The sequence below is a fragment of the Saccostrea cucullata genome, unplaced genomic scaffold, assembly GCF_032062105.1.
Source record: "Saccostrea cucullata isolate Sc308-1 unplaced genomic scaffold, CSIRO_AGI_Scuc_v1 ctg2504, whole genome shotgun sequence".
NCBI classification, from domain to species: Eukaryota; Metazoa; Mollusca; class Bivalvia; order Ostreida; family Ostreidae; genus Saccostrea; species Saccostrea cuccullata.
Window position 1 is genome coordinate 30,642 of NW_026935769.1, and position 12,148 is coordinate 42,789.

Below are 12,148 nucleotides of genomic sequence, written 5' to 3' on the forward strand. Positions count from 1 at the left end.
TAATATAAAAATAACTATGGATTATAATATTCAGTTAATTTCTGAATATTTATATATCATGACTTAGGATTCTAATAATGGAAAAAATACTCGAGTTTGAAATCTCTTCATAATTAAATATAACTGATAAAAGTATTTTTTTCAAAGGTGACTTCAAAACAGATCTTCACTTCCCGTCAGAAACTGCTGTTTGTCAACAAGATTTTTGGTCTATGTTTTCTATGTAAGGATTGTTGTAATAAACTATTAAATCAATCTTATAATTCATTTTTATATATTATCTATGTAATGACATACTTTATTGTTTAAGATAATATGTACCTGTTTCGGGTGAAGCGGCTTTAACGTATTTTTGGGGGGGGGTTAAAATTTCTTACTCTTTCATTGTCAAATAGGATTTGCGAAACTTATACAAGCTAAAAGTTGAAATGAAGGAAAAAATATATTTTCTATTAAAGGGTATTAGAACCTGATTGTTGCATGGTTTGGTTTCTAAAAAATAAGTGGAATATCATTCGTTAAGCAAATACTATAAGGAGGAATATTAAAAAGAAATTTTATTCACTTGACAAATAAAGAATCTCTTTTCACTTAAAAAGGGGTCATTTTTCAATGGGGGTCGTTCTTTTATAGTACTAACATATAAAAAAATGACCCCCTAGGACAAAAAATGATTTTTTTCTACGGGTAGGGGGTCATTTTTTGTCGTTGAAAAATGACCCCCGGTCATTATTCGATGGGGGTTAATATTCGTCTTTACACCGGAAAATCAACGGTCGTACAACTTAGACCTGTTTACTTGTTCCACGTGATTTCTAAAATGGCACTTGCATACAATGTAGGGTTTACAATCATAATGAAATATTAGTTAAAAGCAATTCTCAGAATCAAAATATATTAACTCTCCGGTAGATTAATGATAGTTGATATTTTAGTCTGAATTCAGACGAATTTAACATGATTAAGTACAAATGTTGCCGCTTTGTGTATTGGGGTGCAGGAAAGGAAAATCCACCAAAGCATATTTCATCGCGGCAAAATGTCGAACAAAATATCTTTCTGCAGTTCCAATACAATTTGCATTTCTAGTGGCAATAATTTTTTATATGTCATAAGTGCATTTTATGTTTAGTTTACATTGATTTTTTTTCATTGAAAGCATATGGATATACGAGAAATGATAGCATGTATCAACAAACCTGTAGGGCTAAACCTTTGCGAGCCCCACTTGAATGCCGCCAAGGTCCCGTTTCTTCTTCATTTAATGATTATATTAAATCCTACAAATTTTTGTCAGGAAAGTTGTTTTTTTAATCTAAATCCCTAATTTTGGTTTTGTTTTTCGTTTTGGTCGACTTTGTCAATAAAGCAGGCCTACCGGGATTCCCTCTCTTCCTATGCTGTTTTGTTTATTAAAACTAAAAGCATGCGTCATGTACGTGTATAGCATGGAATGTGGAACCTTCCGATGTATATATTTATGTACCATAAATAATAATTCATTTTAATGAAATAATCAGAATTATTTACTTATAAAATTTGTAAATTTCGGAAAGTGTATACATTTATGAGTATGAAAAAAATTCCAAATCCTATAGGAAAATTATAACAAGTCTGTTTTTGAAGAGATGCGTGAAATTGCCACTTTAATATTAATTGTTAATTTCCCGTTGTTTTTTTTTTTTTTTTTTTGATTTGTCATATAAAATTCAATGTAAAGGAGCACTAGAAGATAAATTAATGGAAAAAGATGAATAAATATATCTTTATACCGGTTCAATTAGGGTTTATGGATAAGTGGTTCCGTAAAAACGATCAAAATCTTTCAACATCTTTGGACCTAGGTTGTGTATTCGGGGGTGTTCCTGTCCACAAGCACATGTGAGTACAAAAGGAGTATCTATGAAATTGGGTTCAAAAGAGTACATGTATCTCTAGTGGTTCTTGAATCATTATTTATCTCCATTTTCCAGTGTTTGTAGTTATAAGAAATGTAAAATTGTTATTGTGATCAACTAATCACATCAAAACATTTTCACTATCAATTAAATTTCATAACGTAATTTTTCTATAACGGAAGAATCAGTTTGAAAAAAAGAGAAGAAGTACTACAACGTCAAGCAATGCAATAATTTCTATCACATATTAAATTAAAATGAATTGGTTCCAAACACATAAAATTGTATAATTTCTGCATGAATTATTTACTTGCAGTCAACAGGTCCGAATTATTTACCCGTTTTTCCTAAAAGGGAGGGGTGTTAGAGTAAAAACCTTAAAACTTTTTTTTAAAGAGGGAGATCTGTTTCATGCAATTATTATAATTATTACATTACGAAGGCTAAATTAATTATCGAAAACTATAAGTACAGTTTAAATAAAACAATATTGACCATCCCATCATATACAGGCAAGGACAAACTTGATCAAATAAAGAGATTAAAAACTGGGGGAAGTAAACCCATAGCTTTGACCACAACAGCAGATCTTTTTTTTCAGTCAATGGAGGGAAGACCGAATATATAGGGAATCAAATCCGGGATTGATACATACGGCGAGAATATACATATCATTCAATGTTTAAATTTTATTAATGATGATTTTAACAAATTAAATTACAAAATTATACTATATAATAATGCTACGTTTTACTCAATTAAGTAAGTATAAGGTACTAGTATTTCACTTTAAAAAGTAGAAATATCAGGATTTGACAGCGCAGTTGGCGATGGTCCTACATGGTAACGGTGCAATTCGAGAGGAAAACCAGTGTAAATATTTTTAAACATTAAGTATTTTCATTCGAAATAAAATTGTATTTCCTGATATTTGATTTTGAAAAAGCAAAATCTTATATAAAAAATTATCATTTTTTATTTATGCAGTTTCACAGTATCAAAGACAAACCAAGGTAATGCAAAACCGCAAGAACCAAATATTAACAAATCAACATCTTCAACTGCTACAACTACGAATTACACGTATAGAAAATAAAAAAAAGTAAAATGTGTTATGTTCAACAATATTACGTTTTTGATGTTGGCAATTAATAAATAATAATCAATAAATCATACTACTGTTTCTTTTTTGACGATATTGAGAGAAAAATTTGAAAAAAATGATGTTCGCCATTTTGAATCACAATTTTCATGTAAGTAAGCATATTTTTTGGATTCCGCATACACAAAATAGGTTAAAAAAATAATGCTGGTCCAAATAATAATTATTCGCCGTTATAAATTATTTGAAGACTTCTGTATAAAAATCAGGACCAGACAAAAATCTCCTCCTCTGCTCCCGAGTATCAAATAAGCTCACGAAGTACATAGTTATGCTGCGAAAGTCCCTCTTCCAAAATTGTAAATTTAATGGCCCCATGGTCATGGGTTCTAATGTTGGACGGGGGTCTATTGAATATCTATCTCATTTCATTCGATACGCAAGAGCATGCTCTACGTATGAACAATTTCGACAAGCAAGTTGATGAAACAAGAATATTAGCAGTCTCGTTTAGAGTCATCATTTTGCACGTTCTATGATGGCTACAATGACCTTGTCAGCAAATACAATTTATCATAGAGTCAAATGCTGACTGACGTTTTTCATACCAATTGTTAGACTATTATTATTTATACACTGAATTTGAGATGGATTTTTCCGTTATTTCCTGAACATGACAAGTTCAATTTAATAATTCTCTCAAAGTTTTCTTCTCAGATCTTAGGTAATACAGTGTATGGAATAATCTTATTAAGTATAGATATATACATGTAATGTATCAACCAATTTGGTGAATTTCTTGATCCCTTTTTCAGAGGTTTTGCCCTTTGATGTAGGGGGTGAGAGTTATTTAATACATGCCTCCTTGGTAAGAGGTATTGGAGGGGTAAGTTGGGAGGATTAAATAGTCTTGTCTTTGGAAGAGGCTTAATATCATAACATAAAAAATGGATTATTCTTAGAATGTTTTCTCCTTAGAACTGGAAGATGGAATACTCAGTAGACGTTATATTTCAATAAATTGCAAATGTGAACAAAACTCACCCAGTAAAGGTTTACAGATGAAAACAAATTTCAGAATATGTGAGCTTGGTGCTAAGCGTGTAATATATAAACTTTAGAAAAATATACCAAGCCAGGTGAATTTTAGTATAGGAAAATCAAATTGGTAAAAATAAGTTTTTCTTCATTCATTTTACTTAAAAAATCATATACTTTTCTAAATTTGTGACATGATATTAAGTCTCCTCCAAAGAAAAAAAGTTTATCATCTGTCCTTAAGGACAGATGTTACAAAAAAAAATTTCTTTGGAGGAGACTACGTATCATGTCACAAGTTTAGAAAAGTGGATGTCTTAAAACCTTTCCTCCTAATAACTGGAAAATGAAATATACTTGTAAAATATTACTAATATTTCAATAAAAAAAAAATATTGACAAATCTTGGTGCTTGATGCTTAAAATGTATATATAAACTTTAGAAAAATACACCAAGCCAGGTAAATTTTATTAGGAAAAGCAAAAAATAGTATAAATCACCTTATATCATATGGGCTGAGTTTTACCATTTTGCTTTTCCTCATAAAATTCACCTGGATTTGAATATTTTTTTTAAGTTTATATTACACTTTAAGCACCAAGATAAAATATTCTGAAATTTATTTTCATCTGTAAACCTTAACTGATTGTGTTTTATCCAATTTTTATAAGTTACTTGAAATATTACTAAATATTTCCCAAATCTATTTCATTTTCCAGTTCTTTGGATAAAAAATTAAAAGATTTATCCACTTTTCTAAACTTGTGATATGATATTAAGTCTCCTACAAAGATAAAATTTGTTTGTACCATCTGTCCTTAAAGAAATATGTACTCTGTAAGCAGGCGATAAGAGTATATTGCTACATAGGCAACCTTCTGGTAATATATCGAATATGAAACAGATGTGTTAGACTTTATTTCAAAAGTTCACTGGAATATCTCTATTCGACATATGACTGGAAATAATTATTGTTAATCAATTCTATACAGTTGTAATATGTCGTTGATATATATCTTAATATCAAGTTTAAGGTCACAACAACAATTTTAATTCTATCTCTAATTTATAAGTTGTTGAAAACTTCTGCTTTATATGAATTCCAAATTATTTCTGTTTAGAACGGTGTATAATTGGTACACAGACTGTCAGGTTACTAACATTGCTCTGAGTAAAGTGTACAATGTGCAATGTATAGGCCTACACCAAGATTTCAGCTCTGTCACGGCACTCACATTGCTCAGAAGATATGTATTATGCCGGTTTACTCTTATTAGCAATTTGAATACTTTAAAAAATAAACGTAAAAGGAAACCACTGCATCTGGAAACAGCAGTCGGAACAACAATGATACGTACAACAATTGATTTTAGCCGTGAAAAAAAAATCGATGCGAATTTCTAACATTCATTTTTATTAGTAAAATTCTTAAAGCACAGGCACTGATGAAAGAAGATGCAGTTCTGTTCTATGTATTTTAACAAACATGCTACTTTATGTTCCTTGTTTAATTTTGAATAATTTTCCTCGTCTTATCCTACAATATCAATTGGTTCACCTGCCCTGAAACAAAGAGATATACAAAATTACAATTTTGTTAAAATTTAAAAAAAAAAATAATAGCTTAATACAAGTTTAATATATCTTTTTCTTTTGTTAATGATTATTTATGAAAAATTGTGACAAAAGACTAATTCGGAGAAGAATTTAAATAATCGTGTATTTTAATTAGATGGATGTTTTTGGGTTCAAGCAGACAAAGTGATATAGAGAAGTCCAGATGGTAATGCTTACTTAAAACCTTGTTAATACTTTGGATAATTCCCACACTACGTGACTTTTGTTGAACAGTTTTTTTTTCTGTCAATATATAAGGCCCGAGGTGGGGATTGATAAATGTTGTTTAACTGTGGTGAAAATGAACATTAGGGAAATTGTTGTTTTTTTCCGGAATGGGAGGGGAGGGGGGGGGTTAATTTACATACATACCAGGTATGCAAGATATTTTAGAAGATAGAGAACAATAATTTCAAAATAGAGTTTTTGGTTAAAAAACAATAAGGATAATATAAAGTCTATATATTCGTCTTACTCCATTTCGCATATAAATCCCGCCTTAACTGTACAGAAATGGTCGTTCCAATAGATAGTATCCGGTGTAAAGAACATGGCACAATCCTGATGACTCCTGGTAGTTGTCGGGCTGATTTGGTGACCAGTCCTTAAATGATGCCGTGTTCTGGGTGGATGTCCACACCCACTCTCCCTCAAAGACAATGTCAGAAAGTCCTATCCAGTACCCCTCTGCAATAGAACTGGTACATGTAAGTTGTATATGATTCATAGTGGTAGACAAGGGTTGCACTTCTCCATCCTCCTTTTCTATTTAAATATCTCATTATCTCCCTCTCCACCCTTCCCCAAACGTCCGGATGCCTTTCCGTCTTAGAGAACAAACAAATTCAAGCTTTATAAAACAAAATTGGAACATAGCAAACAGGGAGGTCCAAAACAACAGATGTGGGATCAGGTGCTATGGAAGACCGAGCATCCCCTGCCGACCGGTTGCACTTGCCGTGTGCTCGTTGTCATGTTTGGGAAATGATGAAAACATCCATCGACAATTCAGTGTGTAAATAATGGACTTACAATAACTATGAAAAAAGTAAGTCAGCATTTGACGAAATAATAAATTGTATTTGCTGAAAAGGCCATTGTATCGATCACTTACGAAAATGGTTCCTTTTAACAAGACCTCTGATATTATACGTATTCTTGTTTTATCAACATGTTTGTCAGTAGTTTACCTCGTTTTAGAAAATGTTTATATGTAGATCATACTCTTTGCTTATCGAATAAACTGAGATATATCACACTACAATTTATATTCCTTGAGATGGATGCTTTTGAATTACTTTTTACCATCACATCATAAATAGAAATATACATAATTATACTAGAGGTACTGTGAGCAATGAGTAATTATACCCCTACCACCATATGAATTAGTGACAGTATGCATGTTTTGCTATGTGAAACCCAAAATATGTAGCGGATCTAAAAATAAAATAGCAGATGCACAATGGCATTGTGTAATAAAGATTCTTTGAAAGTCTCATCAAATTCATTCAATGGTATATGAGGAGTTGCGAATAAGAGATGGCACCCCGAATCGAAGCGTGACAGTAGGACAGGCGGACGGACGGATGGACATACCGACTCCGATATACCCTTCCGCCTCAGAGTGGGGGGTATAAAAATTTGTATACCCCTCACTCTTTTTGTTCTTTTTATGTTAGCTAAATAAAAAAACTCGCCTTGTGGATTTGGATATGTGAGCGGAGAAAGTTGTTTTCGTCAACTGTCTCAATTTCCACCAACTTGGATCCACACCTTTGACAAAATGACTGAAATTTTCTTGCATTATACAAGCACATAAAACAAAGAAAAAAAATGAAAATAAATACATTTCAGATCTGATCGTGGATAAGTAGTATGACACTGAAAATTTAGATTTTTTGCGGAGAAACAGTAATGATAATCGCAATTGAATTTTAGAGAAGTAGAACTGGGAAGAAACATTTATCAAAAACTAACTTCTAAATGTCGAAATAAGTGCATTGAGTCTTATTGTACTTTTTCTTATATAAACGTTTTGTTTTGTGTCGCGTTACACCAAAAATGTTTATCAGAGTAATACATGTACATAGTTGTATTTTTTAATATATAAAATATATATATAATAAAAACTACGACTTTTTTTTTCTTTTTGAACAACTGAGTAAATTAATTGACTCAAGTATATACCCCGGCTTCGATGAAGTCCTCGGGAACATCTTTAATGAACAGGTAACAAGAAAATCCGTGCTTAATCCAGTGAGGAGGACAGTCATCCGACCATACTACTGAAAAATCCAACTAATAACATTTGTTGACAAACATAAGAATTCAAATAAATAGATTGATATTTAAACAAAATAAAATGAATTAACTTGATTGTAAAACACCGATTCCCTGTATGAAACTGTTTGGCAAAGGTTGAAGGTCTCATATTCTAGTCAAAGGTCAAAATCAAAAAATGAGAATAGTGTTACCCAAAGAGAATACTTGTCTCAATGAATATAAGGAAGATCTTATCCTAAGAAATAAACTTGCAAATTATGAAAGCTCTGGCATCAACTGTTTGAAGATTAAATATTTTCAAAGTAAATTAAAATCCAAGGTAAGGGTCAAAGGCAAGCATAGTTGATATCCAAAGGAAGTTCATGTCACAAGAAATATCACTATAAAATTTGAAAGCCCTAGTCCTAGTGCTAACTCTTTATAAGTTATTACTTAGGGCAAAGTTTTTATTAAAAAGGGTCAAAGTCAAGAGAACGGATATATTTATACCCTTGGAAAATCTATAATGATAATAATAATTATAACACCTGAAACATGAAAGCTCTCGCCACATCTGTTGACAAGTTATGACTGAGGTTAATTTTGTGAAAAATGCGGTCAAAGTTCAAGATCAGGACGTGAAATTTGTTGGTACCCAAAGAATGGTCTAGTCAAAAGAAATGTGAAATATAAAATGCCATAGGTCCAACCAATTGATCGCTATGGTTATAATGTTAAAGTTTTTGCGGTCAAACAGACAAATAGCTACAGTCCCTGAAACGTTCTACTTTCCCACCTGAACGGTGAACGAACGCTGAACGAACGCAGAGCGAACGGTGAGTGAACGATGTGTGAACGGTGAACGCAACTTGGTGAACGAAGTGTGAACGGTGAACGGTGAGTGAACGCAGAACGCGAACGGAGCGCGAACGCGAGCGCAAAGTGAACGGTGAACGAACGGTGAACGCAAGATGAACGATTTATCCGGAATGCCTTTGGTCTTTTCCTTGCATTGAAATCATTCTTTAATTCTATAATTTAAATGTCATTAATGAATATAAATAAACAATAGATCAACACATATGCCGAAGGCAAAGAGTCACTTAATATTCCAAGAAGTTTTAATATTTTTCCCTATCATTTCTAGATTTAATTTTTGCATTCCTGCAGAAAAAAAAAATAATTCGAAAATATACTTGGAAGGATTAAGTTTTAAATTGATGTGAAACACATTCCCTGCCAATTTAAAATACTACTGTCGGCACAAGTTTATACTAAAATTCTATTGTTTAATGACTGTTTGATGTTGGTTTTTTAGACTGGTTTTCTTGTGTTACAATAAAAAATTAAATATGAATTGAAATTTACTGTAAAATTTTAAATAAGAATTTTATTTCGGGAGAAAGGGCAGCAGGGGGGGGGGTCTTAATTATACAGAATGGCAAAAAACATATTTTTAAACATATGTGTAGGTACAGTGAAGGAAGCAACCTTCCTTCTCTAAAAATAGACTATTTCAAATAGTTTCTAAAATTTAAAACCACACCATTAATTTAATTATCTCTAAAGATATTTAGTTAACTGCATATTTGCAGTACTGTTCATAATTCTCAAACCTACATGTCGTTTAAATACGTGGTACTCGAGAAATAGTTTTTTTTATTTAGTTTTTTTTTTATTTATTCTTGTTCTGTAAAAGACTTATTTCTCATTATACATCCATTAATAATTTAACCTCTTTAAAATTACATCACATTGATGCTGTGCGTGAAACATTTGTACATTGCCCTTTTTTAAAGATATTTTTTTTAGCATCGTTCTACATACATGTGGATACTTAATGTATTAATTATTTTTCCAGAGAATATTCATGAAATAAGTAACAACTGAGTTATAATAATAGAAATATTAATATATAGATAATTTTTGCAATGAAATAATTATTCTTCTAACACGATATCTAAGTTATATCTAAGTTATTTAATTAAAGAACATGTAAATCCTTACCATCAAAAAGATAAGTCTTTTCACTTCGGAGTTCCGAATGACAATGAAGACTGAACGGAAAGTGAACGGTGAACGCAAGGTGAACGCAAAGTAAACGGAACGAAGAGCGAACGGTGAACGTTTTGTGAACGGTGAACGCAAGCGCACGGTGAACGGTGAACGCAATACTGTGAACGAAGAGCGAACGGTGAACGCACGCTGAACGCACGCTGAACGAACGGTGAACGAACGCTGAACGAACGGTGAACGAACGGTGAGCGAACGGAAAAATGGGAAAGTAGAACGTTTCAGGGACTGTAGAGAGACAGAAGGATAGGGCAAAAACTATTTACTAGCTCCCCGAATCTTCGATTGCGGGGGCAGGAAAAATAGAATACAAAATAAATTCAAACATTAAAAACTTATACTTGTGAGTGGTATTGGTTGATCCCTTTTCCTTTACATTCGGTAGGTTCATATTGTATGACTCTTCCTTCTACATTAACAGTCTGAGTGTTGTGTACTTTCCAGGCGGTTTAAAGTCGTTTTTTGTTAATTTTCTAGGCACATTTATTAACTCTAGTCAGCATATTACAAAAGCTCGAGAATGGGATTAGTTTTATAGTTTTGGCCCCGGGATCATGAAACATCTTAAGCTTAAGTCAAAATTTTTATGGTGTGGTGAAGTGTTGTAAAAGTCAAACAGTCAAAATCAAAAATACTGATAAATATTGCATCACCAATTTGCTGTTAACTGTCAATTTAGAGATTAAGTTGACAACCAACAAACATTTTACTGAAGATTCGCCTGCATATTCTATAGATTCGCACATGGATGAATTAATTTATGATAAGAACCATACAAAATTCTTTTAGGTATACCCTTTTTAATCCCAGCAATACAGATTGAAATTAACTATGATAGCTATGCTATATACAGGCAAGTAAAGGTGTAAAATATTTTTAACTTACCATTTGCAAAGCAAACAAAAACGAATGCAATTGACAAAATAAGATTCATTTTTTTTGTGTATTAAGGTAACTCCTAAGTTCTTATCAGAGCAATATTATATATTATGGTCACTTCAGACCATGACACACTTAAAGGATGAGATTATTTTATCTTAGACTGTATGATAGAAAGTTGACAATAAGAGAGCCTAAGATTGTTTTAGGATTCTTAAAAACTTTCGACTTTTCAACTTTTTACACAACAATATCCCACGACAAATTAAAATCCAGGCTTTTTTATATCACTGACATCTGCTCCTTCAATAGAAATGGAACTCGTAAATTTACTGGTCATAGGTCATTTGCAAAATTATTTTGTTAAAACAGATTCTGATTGCACACATAAGTACTCTATAGTTAACATAAAGAAGATGCTTGAGTTTCTGATTGAGAATATCTATGAGGTTTTTTGGAGACCAGGTATTCTACAATCTATTGGAATCCCCATGGGTACAAAATGCAATTCGTTATTAGCACTTATTTTTATATATATTTATATGAAGCAGAATTTATGCAAAAGCTTATGCGTGAAAAGATGAAAACACTTGCTGTGGTCTTGCTTGTAAGCTTGAGATAAGATACCACAGAGCCCGACACGTCTGCTTCATACTTGGATATTTTACTTGAAAAAGACACTAATGGTAATCTAACAACCCTGCTGTATGATAAACGTGATAACCTTAACTTTTCTATCATCAACTTCCCTTACTTATGCAGTAATATACCTTCATCACCTGCATACGAAGTATATACGTATTCGTATATCTCAGTTGATTCGATACGCAAGAGCATACTTTTCGTATGAACAATTTCTAAAACGAGGTAAATTATTGACAAGCAAGTTGATGAAACAAGAATATCAAGAGCTTTTGACCAAGAGATCATTTAGTAAGTTCTATGGTCGATACAATAATCTTGTCAGCAAATACAATTTATTATTGAGTCAAATGCTGACTGACGTTTTTCAAATCCAATTGTTAGTCCATTTGTAGTTATTTATACATCGAATTGACGACGGATTTTTCCCGTTATTTCCTGATCATGACAAGGAGCACACGGCGGGTGTGACCGGTCAGCAGGGGATGCTCATTCCTCCATGGTACCTGATCCCACCTCAGATGTTACAAAGGTCCGTGTTTGCTCTGTTTTTATTTTGTATTGTTTTATGGACTTTTGAGATTGAATAATGTTCGCTATCTCCATATCCTTCGTTTGGCTAACATGATTATA

General features: G+C 32.2%; 1 long non-coding RNA gene and 1 pseudogene across 1 annotated transcript; both read right to left on the reverse strand.

Moving 5' to 3' along the window:
* Window positions 1-5,397: 5,397 nt before the first annotated feature.
* LOC134243742 (perlucin-like protein) lies at window positions 5,398-6,383 on the reverse strand (annotated as a pseudogene).
* Window positions 6,384-7,368: 985 nt separating this feature from the next.
* LOC134243743 (uncharacterized) lies at window positions 7,369-10,988 on the reverse strand. The gene is made up of 3 exons (XR_009987101.1): window positions 10,880-10,988; window positions 7,847-7,944; window positions 7,369-7,446 (listed from the first exon to the last, which is right to left on the reverse strand). It is a non-coding gene; the product is annotated as an uncharacterized LOC134243743 (long non-coding RNA).
* Between the last annotated feature and the right edge of the window lie 1,160 nt (window positions 10,989-12,148).